Genomic DNA, 12,508 nt, shown 5'->3' on the forward strand with positions numbered 1-12,508 from the left:
TCAATCCTTCCCTCACCTTTTGCCACAGCTGGGCCACCTACTGAAGAGGACCCCCTCGCGAACGGTCGGACTGCACGAAAGCCCTAAGTCAAAAACACTACACATGCACTCATGCCATGAACTTGACTTAAAACACCTAAAAGTGCAATTGAATTCATCTTTGTTATCACAAAGGACCAGAGGTCTTGGGTGTGATCATCTGACCGGAACTCCGCGTTCTTTCTTGCATAAGTCACAACGGAATGTGTCGACTGTGATTTCCAGTTTTGGTTTCTTCAAAGTACAGTAATAACCAGAGATGCCCGTGAAGGCTTTTGAGTACAGATGTCTTGATTTTTCATGTTTTACAGCTATCAATTCTCATCTAATTCGGACAGGAAATAACTTTTTGGCAATTCACCTTTATTGAATCTCTACAAAGTATTCAATTTAGCTTTCATACATGTGAGTCTCTTCAGTCTTACATTTCATTTGTTTATATACCTAAGTTAGATCTAGAATTAAAATAATAAACACAGCTGCCTGAAGTGGGTTTGGAGGCATGCCCTTGACTCCTGGTAGGGAAATAACTCAAACAGTAGGCAGGAGTAGCCTAACAAAGCAAGCCCTCAGGGTCCTGCAGGCATCAGTCTGAATCTGAAGAACACCCGGAGTCTGAGAAGCCTGTGGATGGGGTGAGAAAGTTTCTGTTGGGCAACCCCAACCTCAGTTTCTCAAATGTGCTCTCCCTTCTCTGGCTTCCACCCTTCGCAAACGCTGTTCCCTCTGCCTGGAATATACCTTCCCCGACAACAAACCTGATCTAACTCCCATTCACCCTTCACACGTTGTTACCTGCAGGGCTCCCAGAACCCGGGCAAGTCCTAGAAGCCCCTGCCTAACTATCAGTTTTCTCTTTTAGAGACTAGCTAGCTACTTGCTGCAACAGAAAAAGAAACATTCTGAGTATGACCCCCACCCCACCAGGACTGCGGCTGCGCACATGAGTCCTAAAGTGCCCCACAGTTACCTCAGCTTCGTTACGTTAAAATCCCTGCCCCGGGAGGGGCATAAGCTTCCTTAGCATAACATACAACGCACGTACCGGCACGTTTTCTGAGCGTGCACGTGCACCTTTAGGCCTGTCCCTTTATGCTGAGGCCTCCCCCTTTCAATATTCGTCCCCAAGCCCAACAGAAGGAGTCTGCTTACCCCTGTTTGGGGAGTCGTGGCTTTGTAAGTGATCCTGTGTTCTCCTCGACGAAGTTACCTCGTGAGGCAACTCCACCTGGTGTATTCGGTCTCTTACTCCCCAAGGAGCCGACCCGCTGGTTCAGTAACAACATCTCAACGTTGGTATCATTTCCTCCAGGAAGTCCCGGGCTCCCCACATCTGATATGCATGCTCTCTCTTCACACTTGGCTCCCTGATCCTTGCAGCGGCTTGACAAGTCCCCACGCCCTACTGGAGGTTCCGTGAGAACGGTCTCCGGCTTCCTCCGGACCACCCAGCCCCCGGCACGGTGCTTCACTCATAACAGGGCGTAGATACGGATACACAGATGGAGACAGACGTATCTCCCATCATTACACACGTTTGCTAAATGTATACAAAGGAGGGATCTCCCAAACCAAGGGCCTATTAACAGCTCAGCTCTGAAAGCAGAGCACCCTGGGCACTTCCTGAAATAGCACCGTGCGATCATGTCTCAACGGCACGCCCTGTATCACTTCTAATACTAGTGTCAACGTCAGAATAAGGCTGAATAAACTTGCTTTTACAACTCAAACTAGTTCAATGGGGAAAATAAATACACCTAAGGAAATCTTTTCCGTTTCTGAGTAAATACATTTCAGTACAAAACCAAACTGAAGAAACAGGTGTCGAAGACAGGAAAAGAACGTCACCCCTAACCCCCAACTGGGCATTAAAGACAGCAGACAACGTCTCAGTGTACTTTTCCTTTCCTTTAGACAAACCGACCTTAACCGTGTAGGTAACACGCGCCGGATGACACCGAACAAGGCGGGGGGCCGTCCCGGGGCCGCCGTTGCAGGGCCGGCGCTGCGGGGGCGGGACGCGGGGGGGGGGGGGGGCAACCGCACGGGGGCCACGCGGGTGGGGGCGCCTCTCCAGCCCCCGGGCCCCCGGGGTGGCCCCGCCCGGTGCTGGCGCAGCTGCACGCCGGCCTCGCCTTAAGGAGAGTCCCCACCAGGCTTCCCAAGAGGCGGCCGACCCCATCGTCCCTGCCTGGGCCTTTCGCATTACCGTTGATTCAGCAAGGAGAACTCCCGGTGTCGCCGCAGGGTTCCCCGAGGCAATCGCCTACCGGGTACCCCAAGCCTCCCGGGACTACTCGCGGAGGACCAGCACCCACCTCTGCAAGAAGTCACGGAGGGGAACGAACCAAGCTTGAAGGCACTGGGCAGAAGCCAGTGCCTATGGACAGTTAGCGGATGTTCGACCAACTGGCCAATGGGGGCCCCCCAAAGATAGTAAGTGAGCTCTCTTCACCTCCTGACCCGGCAGATGGTCCTGCCGAGTGTTTCCACACGGACACGCACAGTGCAAGCGATGTTAAGTGTGGGGGAAGCCGGAGGCCATGCGGGGGTAGGCACACCACTGCCATCACGCTTTTCTCTAAAATAGTCCTCAATTTATGCTGCAGCAAAATGAAAAACACAATAGGTTGAACTTCTTATCGCGAAATAATTTATTTGGGAAATTTCTACGCTGCCTTATTTCTCACACTTGGCTTTGTATTCTAGTGGTAGGCCGTGGTAAGACCAACGATCAGTTTGCCGTCTGTGGTATCTTTTACCTGCTTTTCTTATTGGCGCTAGAACCAGGAGTTTGTAAACACTCAGAGCAGGTTTTCAAAATACAGTTGACTCGAACAACGTGGGTTTTGAGATGTGTGGGTCCACATATATGCAGATTTTTTTCAATAAATTTAGCGCAATACTGTAAATGTATTAGTCTCTTTCTAATTTTTGGAGTTTTAAAAGTCAGCAGGCTTGTCTTATGATTTTCTTAACATTTTCTTTAGCTTACTTTATTATAAGAATACAGTATATAATATATATAACATACAAAATATGTGTTAATCAACTGCATATGTTACCAGTAAGGCTTCTGAGCAACAGGAGGCTGTTAGTAGTTAAGTTCTGGAGGAACCAAAAGTTACACCCTGATTTTGGATTACATAGGGTGGGGATGGAGCAGGTCCCTAACCCCCATATTATTCAAGGGCCAACTATATTCCCCCCACCAATCAGGAGCTAGCTCTAATGTGCTCACAGACAGGTTGGCCAGTGTACAATTTGGGTCGTTCTGTCCTTTGTAGACCAAGAGGTTTTTTACATCCAAGTGTTGGCGAAGATGTGGAGAAAAAAGAACCCTCCTGCACTGTTGGTGAGAACACAAACTGGTGCAGCCACTGTGGAAAGCAGTATGGAGGGCCCCCCTCCCCCGCCCCGCCAAATTAAAAACAGACCTACCATATGATCCAGTAATCACACTACTGGTTATTTATACAAACAATATGAAAACACTAATTTGAAAGGATATATGTACCCCTAGGTTTACTGAAGCATTATTTACAACAGTCAAATTACAGAAGCAGACCAAGTGTCTATCGACTGATGGATATACACACACACACACACACACACACGCACGCACGCACAACGCGAAATATTACTTAGCCATCAAAAAGGATGAAATCTTACCATTTACGACAATATGGATGGAGCTAGAGAGTATAATGCTAAGTAAAATAAGTCAGAGAAAGAAAAATGCCACATGATTTCACTCATATATGGAATTTAAGAAACAAAACAAGGGGGGGGGGAGAGGAAACAGACTCTTTACTATAGAGAACTGATGGTTACCAGAGGGGAAGGAGGGGGGAGAAGGGGTAAAATAGGTGAAGGGGATTAAGAGTACTCTTACCATGTTAAGAACTGAGTAATTCATAAAAACGCTGAATCACTATATTCTACACCTGAAACTAATCTAACGTTGTATATTAACTACGCTGGGAATTTTTTTTTTTAATTTTTTTTTCAACGTTTATTTATTTTTGGGACAGAGAGAGACAGAGCATGAACGGGGGAGGGGCAGAGAGAGAGGGAGACACAGAATTGGAAACAGACTCCAGGCTCTGAGCCATCAGCCCAGAGCCCGACGCGGGGCTCGAACTCACGGACCGCGAGATCGTGACCTGGCTGAAGTCGGACGCTTAACCGACTGTGCCACCCAGGCGCCCCGGGAATTTAAACATATATATATATATATTCTTTACATATGTCTTGCCTTTAAGGACTGGACTTTTTGGTTGGTTTCCTAAGGAAAGGTTGTAGATGGGGCTTCTGATTTAGAGTTTTGCAACGCCATTGTTAGCAACTATTACATCATTTTGCTGAAGACTGAGTGATTCTGGCCTAGGTCATTACAGGGCTACAATGGCTTAATCCGATTCTCTTTCCTAGCTTGCAAAAAATGACTATATTCATAGGAAAGTACGATGCAAAATTTTTTAAAAATCCAACCAAGCAATAATTTGAGTAATTTAGAAATATTTCTAAAAACCATAAAAAGCCTAATATAGTCAGGGCACCTGGCTGCCTCAGTCGGTACAGCATACGCATTTGAGTCCATTGTGTGGTGTAGAGTGTACTTTAAAAAAAAAAAAAAAGTCTAATCAAATCAACTTGTCAGTGTATCTCCTCAGAAAACCATTTTCTTAGTTTTTATATTTAATCATTACTGTACCTAATCTTGTTTCTCTGTTGTGTGGCATTATTACATAATAATATAGTATTTATTGGTTAATGAGAAGCCTTTTAAAAATATAACAAACAGATATTTTTAAAAACGGCATCCCCAGATCTCCGGATCTTTAATGTCATGTTTTAGCTCCTTGCTTGTGACCCATAAAGATTCCACAGAAATTTAATAGCTGAAGAAACTGAATGTTTTTCTTTCTGAGAAATGTTTCCTTTCTGGTTAAGATCATCGCTTGCCTTATGTCACACGAGCAAGCTAACCTAAACTCAATGTGTGAGATGAGAAGAAAGACAAGGATGAGCAGACACGAGCAGTAAGAATTTTGAAAAGTGATCGAATTTGGCTTCTGATCAATACAGATCAGTTGAGGGAAGACGTGTGGCAGAAACCCAAAGCAAATTTGGGAAAATCAGGAGCACAGGTAGGTTGTGACATAACAAATTGCCTTGGATGTAAGACAGAAGCTTCATAAAAGAGAGCAAAAGGCAGCAAAGATAATCGCCTACGAGAAAGTTACCGCAGCAGAGGCATGCTTGGGGAGACCCGGGGAGAAAGAAGGGCCACAGACACCATCAGCAGCAAAGCGGTAAGGTTGTATCGGCTGGCAGCTCCCCCTTGGCGAACCTTGTAAAAGCACTTACGAGTGCTTTCTGATTCCTGATCGATTCTATGATTTCAATACGTCACCCATCTGATCATTACTGAGGACGGTTCCGTGTGACCTTCCTTCACAGACTGTAAGGGGCGAGTAAGGAGATAAGACCGTACTTTACGGTGCCAGGAAGTGCCCAGAAGGGAGAGAGAGCTCACCTCCACCTGAAGGAGTAGGTCTTTATTTCTTAACAAAAATTAATTTGCTAATACCCAAATATCTACATTTTGAGAAAAATTTAGTTGCGGCCATTTCTTGATTTGCAGATTTGGGGAGCAAATCCAGGGAAGAGGAAGCATACTTTCATTATTTTTTTAAACGTGTATGACACATTTCAAACAAACGCAAGAGCAGAGAAATTAAACGATGAACCCACAATTGTCAGTTTTTTCCCAACTTTTCTCAGCAACTTTTCGGAGCGTTTTAAAGCAAACCTCACATATGCTGTTTCGTGCAAAAACTATTTGACTATGTACCCATAACAAACAAGGGCTTCAAAATAACTACACTATCGTTATCCCTACTAACAAAACGAACAACAATTCCTTCACTGAATTCTCAGTCCATGTGAAAATCTCCCCGCCTGTCTCCTAACGATCTTTTTTTTTTTTTTTTCCAACATTTATTTATTTTTGGGACAGAGAGAGACAGAGCATGAACGGGGGAGGGGCAGAGAGAGGGAGACACAGAATCTGAAACAGGCCCCAGGCTCTGAGCTGTCAGCCCAGAGCCCGACGCGGGGCTCGAACTCACGGACCGCGAGATCATGACCTGGCTGAAGTCGGACGCTTAACCGACTGCGCCACCCAGGCGCCCCAGTGTATGATTTTTTTTTTAATTTTTTTTTTCTCAACGTGTTTATTTTTGGGACAGAGAGAGACAGAGCATGAACGGGGGAGGGGCAGAGAGAGAGGGAGACACAGAATCGGAAACAGGCTCCAGGCTCTGAGCCATCAGCCCAGAGCCCGACGCGGGGCTCGAACTCACGGACCGCGAGATCGTGACCTGGCTGAAGTCGGACGCTTAACCGACTGCGCCACCCAGGCGCCCCTTCAGCTTTATTTTCTATGCACCTTTTATTATGAGCCAAAGCTTCTTGGAAATAGGCAGGGTGTGTGTATACATTTTGAATAAACACTTTTTTTTTCTAACGTTTTCATTTATTTTTGAGACAGAGAGAGACAGAGCGACATCTACCAAAGACCACGCGTTCAACACACGGGCTCGTGGAGCTGGCTGTCGTCCCAGCACTTAGAAGGGCCACAGACCTGGACCCAGCACTGGCCCACTCTTAAGGCAGCGGAGGGGCCAGCATCTGGCACAGAGGAAGAAAGAAGTACAGAGGCCAGAAAGGCAGAGATGCGGTACCTGGTCTGTCACGGACTCCCCACCCCCCGGGCCGGGTCTCCCAAACCAGGTGATGGGAGTGGCAGCAACTTTTCTAAGCACTGTACTGCTCATCTGCCTAGGCGAGGGAAGTCGGCGAGAGAGGCCTCTGTTGCACGGAAGCCCGGGACCCCCATGGAGGTAGGACAGCTGTCACAGGAAAAGAGGACACGGCTCCTAAACGGGGCAGCACGTCCAGTTTACTCACCGGAATAGCTGGCTCACGCGATTTCTGGCTGTCCCCAACCTATTACAGGGTCTGCAGGAACAAAAGTGGTAACTCCACTACAGTACTACCTGATTTGTATAGCAGGGAATTTCCAAATCTGGTGACAGGAACCTGACTTGAACCACCATGGCAGAGAATCAAGGACCCTTACACAGCTCCCAGATCGGGTGGTTTCCAAACTCAGGGCCTCTTTATGAAGCAGAGGCCAGGTAACTTGGGGGTCAGTATCCCACAGTTAACAACTCTTCCTTCCAGCCTTCCCAAAAGGGATCTTCCAACATTCACCCTCCACCCAGAAAGGGAAACCCCCAGTAGTAAAATCTAGGCGAGAACTCTTCCTAATCCTTTCTGAGTGGGAGGAGAAAGGGCCTCAGCAGGGACTTAGCTTGTGTGGATACACGGTTAGGACAATGGCTTGGCTGAATAGCTTGGAGGAATTTGCGAAGAACAGAGTAGGTAATGGACTGGTTTCGGGAAGGAGTATAATTAAATATGTCAGAATTCACTGAAAACATGAGAAATCGTCTGTCCCATATGAATGTCCAGTCGCATCCCATGTGAATCCTACTGCAAAAGAGGCTGTTTAATAATTGTGTGAACATTATGTCCCATTCTATAAACGCCAATCTTTGTTTCTAGTCATCTTGATGCTTACTCAGTGGGTTCGGGGTAAAAAAAAAAAAAAAAAAAAAAAAAAGGCCATGGTGGCAGAAATGGATGCCAAGCCTGGGCTAAACCACAGGGTGTCCCTCTCAACAAAGTTAATGACATGGTTCCTTGAAGGAACCAGACAGCTCCTTGTGGAAAGCTGATTACAATGGACCCTTTCATAATAGAGGGGTGGATGATCTGTCCTTAGTGGCAAAGAGATTTATTCTAGATTTGGATTTGTTTTCCTTACCTGTCAGACCTCTGCTAGAATCGCACTGAAGGCCTCACACAATGTCGTGGCACCTCACATGACCATGCTTCTACCCGAGGGCCCCAGTGAGGGAAGCACGGTGATAGGCCAGGGTCCACGAGTGTCGCGAGCTTTATTCTTGTTTACCATTGTCCACAAGCATGGAATCACGGCCTAATGAAAATGATGTTATGGAGACAGCTTGGGGACACATCTTGAAATTGCGATGCTGCCTTGAATAGGGTCTGTATAGCACTGAATCGGTGACTGGTACGGTGCTGTGCACCCATGGCCAGAGTACATGGGTCCAGAAACAAAGGGCAAGCACAGGGACTGCTTCTCATGATTACCGAATAATACATTTGCAAAATATTTTCTTCCTGTTCGACAGCTTCGCCTGTCAAAACTGAATTTATTCCCCCAAGAGAGAAGTCCTTCCACCAGAACTCGCAGGCCTGGCCCCACTGGATTTGAACCAAGGCCGGCCATTTTTGCCGCCCTGTGCACTGGGGAAAATGAGCACCCAAGACAGACATGGACGTCTTTTGTGGTCACTGCCACCACTGTTTCCCAACTGGACTTATGCAACAGTGTCCAAATCAGTCTCCCCTCCTCTGCCTTTTCTCCCCCACACTGTCCTTCCTCTCTAAAGCTTAAATCAGTGCCTTTCACTCCCCAGCTGGCAACGGCTTCCGGTTTCACTTCGAATAATGCCAAGTCCTACCCAAGACCTGCAGTGCCCTTTCTGTCCGGCCGCAGCCTCCCCACCAGACTGCAACGCCCTCTTCTGCCCTTGTGTCTTGAACTCCGGTCACGCTGGCCCTCCCGCGGAACCTCAGACACATCAAGTTCCAGTCTAACATTGGGCCCCTGATGTCCCCTTCCACTGGGACTTCTCCTCCCTCAGATCTTTGGCTCTCACTCACCTTTAAAGCCTCCACTCCAGTGTCACCTCCTTAGAGACACTAGGTCACCCTCTGCTGTGCCCGTTGCCACACTCTCTACTGTATCACCCACGTTCTTCTCTTGGGAGCCATCATTACGGCCTGAGATCATGCTCTTTACTGACTTACTGAATTGGTTTCAATACTGGAATGTGAAGTTTGTGATGCTTTATCCTCTGCTGTATTTCCAAATGGTAAAACCAGTGCCTGGAAGGCTCAGGTTGGTGCTCCACACATTTTTTTTTCTTTATAGATGGGCTGCTTTTTTGACTAAGGGAGGCAAGTAAGTAAGACTACTGCGACTCTAAGCGAGCAGAACCACTAAGAGCCCCACACGACGGAGTGAAGGTCTGGGCCACCTCAGCTGGCAAAGAACACTACCAGGTAAGGTACTGGGCAGGGGCCAGGGGAGCATGCAACAGCAATGAGATGAGCAAAGTCAAAAACAGCAGGTATGACCTTGCAACCAGAAGCAGGAAGGATTTCCTTTTGTGGTACCATGGATATATACATAATATTTATTTTCTATTTCCTTTCCTCCCCGCCCCCACCTCTTTCCATTATGATTATGGTATGCTGCTTAAATTTACCTCTGGGTTTACGGAGTGGAAAAGGCATTGCAGAACTGCAGAAGAAATGGATATGACTCGGGGAGGGGGGCCTAGACTTGGACATGTTTGCAGTAACTGACAAGCTTTTGAGTTGTCTCCCTCTAGGGAAAGACTCAGCGGGGGTTGAATTATGCATCATGTTAGAATGACATTTTTTTAGACATGACTACCCTCCACGCGTCTTCAGTTTTCTTTATAATACTGCCTGCCATATTACAGAGTCATTTGTTAACTCATTATCCCCTCACCAGAGTGTAAGTGATTTAAGGGCTTTTGCTCACTCCTGTCATCTGGCACATGGGAAGCACTCAACAGCTACTGAATATATGAATGAATGAATGAATGAATGAATGAATGAATGAATGAAGAGAGAACCTGTTCAGGATCTATTTCTATTTGTTTTTTTTTTTTTTAATGTTTGTTTATTTATTTTGAGAGAGAGAGAATCCCACACAAGTGACATGGGGATCCATCTCATGAACAGTGAGATCATGAGCTGGGCTGAAATCAAGAGTCGGATGCTTCCCCGACTGAGCAACCCAGACACCCCTATTTCTAACACTACTTGGACTTCCTCTAAGGGAATGACCTCCCTTCCATTGTGTTCAGCTTCTGTGACAGGGACCCAGGTACCTGCCTCCTAATATGGAAGGCAAAGGGTCTCTGGAGGCACCCAGACCTTGTGCTTGTCCCAGCGGCACCAGGTGGCAGACACATCACCTAAACTTCAAGAATCGATTTCTCGGGGCACCTGGGTGGCTCAGTCGGTCAAGCGTCCAACTTTGGCTCAGGTCATGATCTCGCGGTTCATGGTTTTGAACCCCGCATCAGGCTCTGTGCTGACAGCTCAGAGCCTGGAGCCTGCTTTGGATTCTGTGTCTCCCTCTCTTTCTCTGCCCCTCCCCTACTCGTGTTCTGTCCCTCAAAAATAAATAATAACCATTAAAAAATTTTTTTAAAAAGAAAGAAAAAAATAATTGATTTCTCTATCCTGGGACTTTGACTCTTGAGTGACTAAAGGGCAGGAGGAATGGTTCTTCACTCATTCCCAGGGGTGGCATTATACCTTCCTACTACACGCCTTTCTTGGCTTCTTGCATGTGGTTCCTTGCTTCCCAGGAACAACCCTGACTGCCATCCATTTCCCAGACTGGTCCTCTAGCCATTTTCAACTCTGGGCACACCTAACATCCTTCCAATAAATTCTCTTTTTTCTGAAGCAGGTCAGTCAGTTTCTGTTGCTTCTCAACAAAAATCAAAACAAAACACTGTTACAGAAAGCACAGAAATAAGCTGGTTGTATGTACAGGGTTGCACAGGGTTGTACAGGGTTGGAGGAGACCTCACCTACCTTCCTTCCAACTGAACCACACTGCTTTTATTTTTGCAGATTCTTGTTAAATCTTTGACCACGTGTGTACATGTTGCAAACTGTTGCAATCACGGTCTATGTTCTAGGTTGGATTATGTGCCCTGTACAGGTACCAAAATCCTAACCCCCAGTAGCGTCAAAGTAACCTTATTTGGAAATAAGGTCTTAGTAGACGATCATGTCAGGAGGAGATTATTAGGGTGGGCCCTAATTCAATGGCATGGAGAAAGCCATAGTGGCATAAAGGCTGAAACAAAGACAATACATCTACATGCCAAGGCACAAGGTACCCAAGACAAGAAGCTAGGATGGGCCGGCAGGGATTCCCGGGCCCTGCCCTCGGAAGGAACCAGCGTGCCAACGCTTTCATCTGACTTTCACCTCTAGTACTGAGACAAAAGATTTCTGCTATTGAAGGCACCCAGTTCGGGGTACTTTGTTACAGCAGCCTTAGCAAACTGATACAACATACATGATTTTATTTTCTATTTTTTTCTCACTTTAAAATTGCGGTTGTCGCTTCTCACGTTGTTTGTTTTCCTACTTACGATGTGAAGTGTGTTGAGGTCGTGGCCTAAGCAGCACCCCGACCCATGATCCCAGCGTAACGGGACATTCCCGTGGCTTCCACTTCAGGGCCATCACGGTGCTGTAAACGCTGTGTGCATGTAGCTTTCCCTCTCCTTTTGGAAAACTTTCCCAAAACACATCACCAGATGTGGATGACCGGATCAGAGGGAACGAACACGAGGCCTGGGGCTGAGCGGCTTTGCAGAAGGAGGACAATGGATGCACTCTGTCTCCAAGGGCACACAAGGGAATGCGTTTGAATTCTGAATGGGAAGAATGCTGACACAAGGAAAAGGAAAAGAAGGGAATTCGAGGCAAAGGGGGCACCGTGAGTAGCGCGAAGGGAGTGTGAAAGCCCAGAGCGGATGCAGGCACGCTGGATGGCAAACGCTGGCAGGAGAAGGGACAGAAACAGATGGAAGGAGAGACGCGGGTTTACAAAAGCCAACACGCTTGTTTAAGGAACCGGGACTTGATTCCAATGGTGGGAAAGAGCCGAAAGCGAACAGTGACTCTGACTAGAGAGTGTATGAGAGCCTGGCCTGAGGAGGTGACGGGGTGGCCGTGAGGGGAAGGGTTAAGGAGCCTGAGGAGCAAGGTGACCCTGAGAACCAGCGGACAGGACCTAGTGACTCCACAAGGAGGGGAGCAAAGACTCCCAGGTGTCCAGACCACGGAGCTGAGAGGTTGACCCAGGCACGAGATGTTCACCAATTTCCTCAACCTCCACCTGCAAGCCCCCCTGGACCCCTCCCGGTATATGTGACATGAGTTCGAAACCATGGCAACACAATCAGGGCAGGAGCACTTCCTCACCATTCACCGACCCTCTGACCTCTCACCACCCAGCGTGGCCCTCCTGGGACGCGATCCTCGACAACTTCTGTGTCGGACTCCATCAGTGAACTTCCCGTGTCGGACTCCATCAGTGAACTTCCCGTCACATTTCTGGTCGCTAGCCATCGTCCTCTTCGACCTGTCCTTAGAAACGACTCCCTCGCCCAGGGAGTTCCCGCCTCCCTGGTCTCTCTCCCTTCGCCCACCCACCCGTGTTTCCTCTCCTCGTCTCCCT

At 47.5% G+C, this 12,508-nt stretch overlaps 1 protein-coding gene across 5 annotated transcripts in view; it reads right to left on the bottom strand.

The window, feature by feature from the left end:
• The window catches only part of SPATA13 (spermatogenesis associated 13), an 83,658-nt gene that overhangs the window by 41,698 nt on the left and 29,452 nt on the right, over positions 1-12,508 (bottom strand). Inside the window, exon 1 of one of the 5 annotated variants that reach the window (XM_047077852.1) lies at positions 1,192-1,310. The exons of the other annotated variants lie outside the window; for them this stretch is intronic. The gene's annotated coding sequence lies outside the window, so the exon portion shown is untranslated. Of the gene's footprint in view, positions 1-1,191; positions 1,311-12,508 lie in introns of those variants that run through there. 5 annotated transcript variants of the gene reach the window in all.

Source organism: Lynx rufus, unplaced genomic scaffold, assembly GCF_022079265.1.
Source record: "Lynx rufus isolate CCGP_SWC_20201006 ecotype Redwood Valley unplaced genomic scaffold, mLynRuf1.p SCAF_1, whole genome shotgun sequence".
NCBI classification, from domain to species: Eukaryota; Metazoa; Chordata; class Mammalia; order Carnivora; family Felidae; genus Lynx; species Lynx rufus.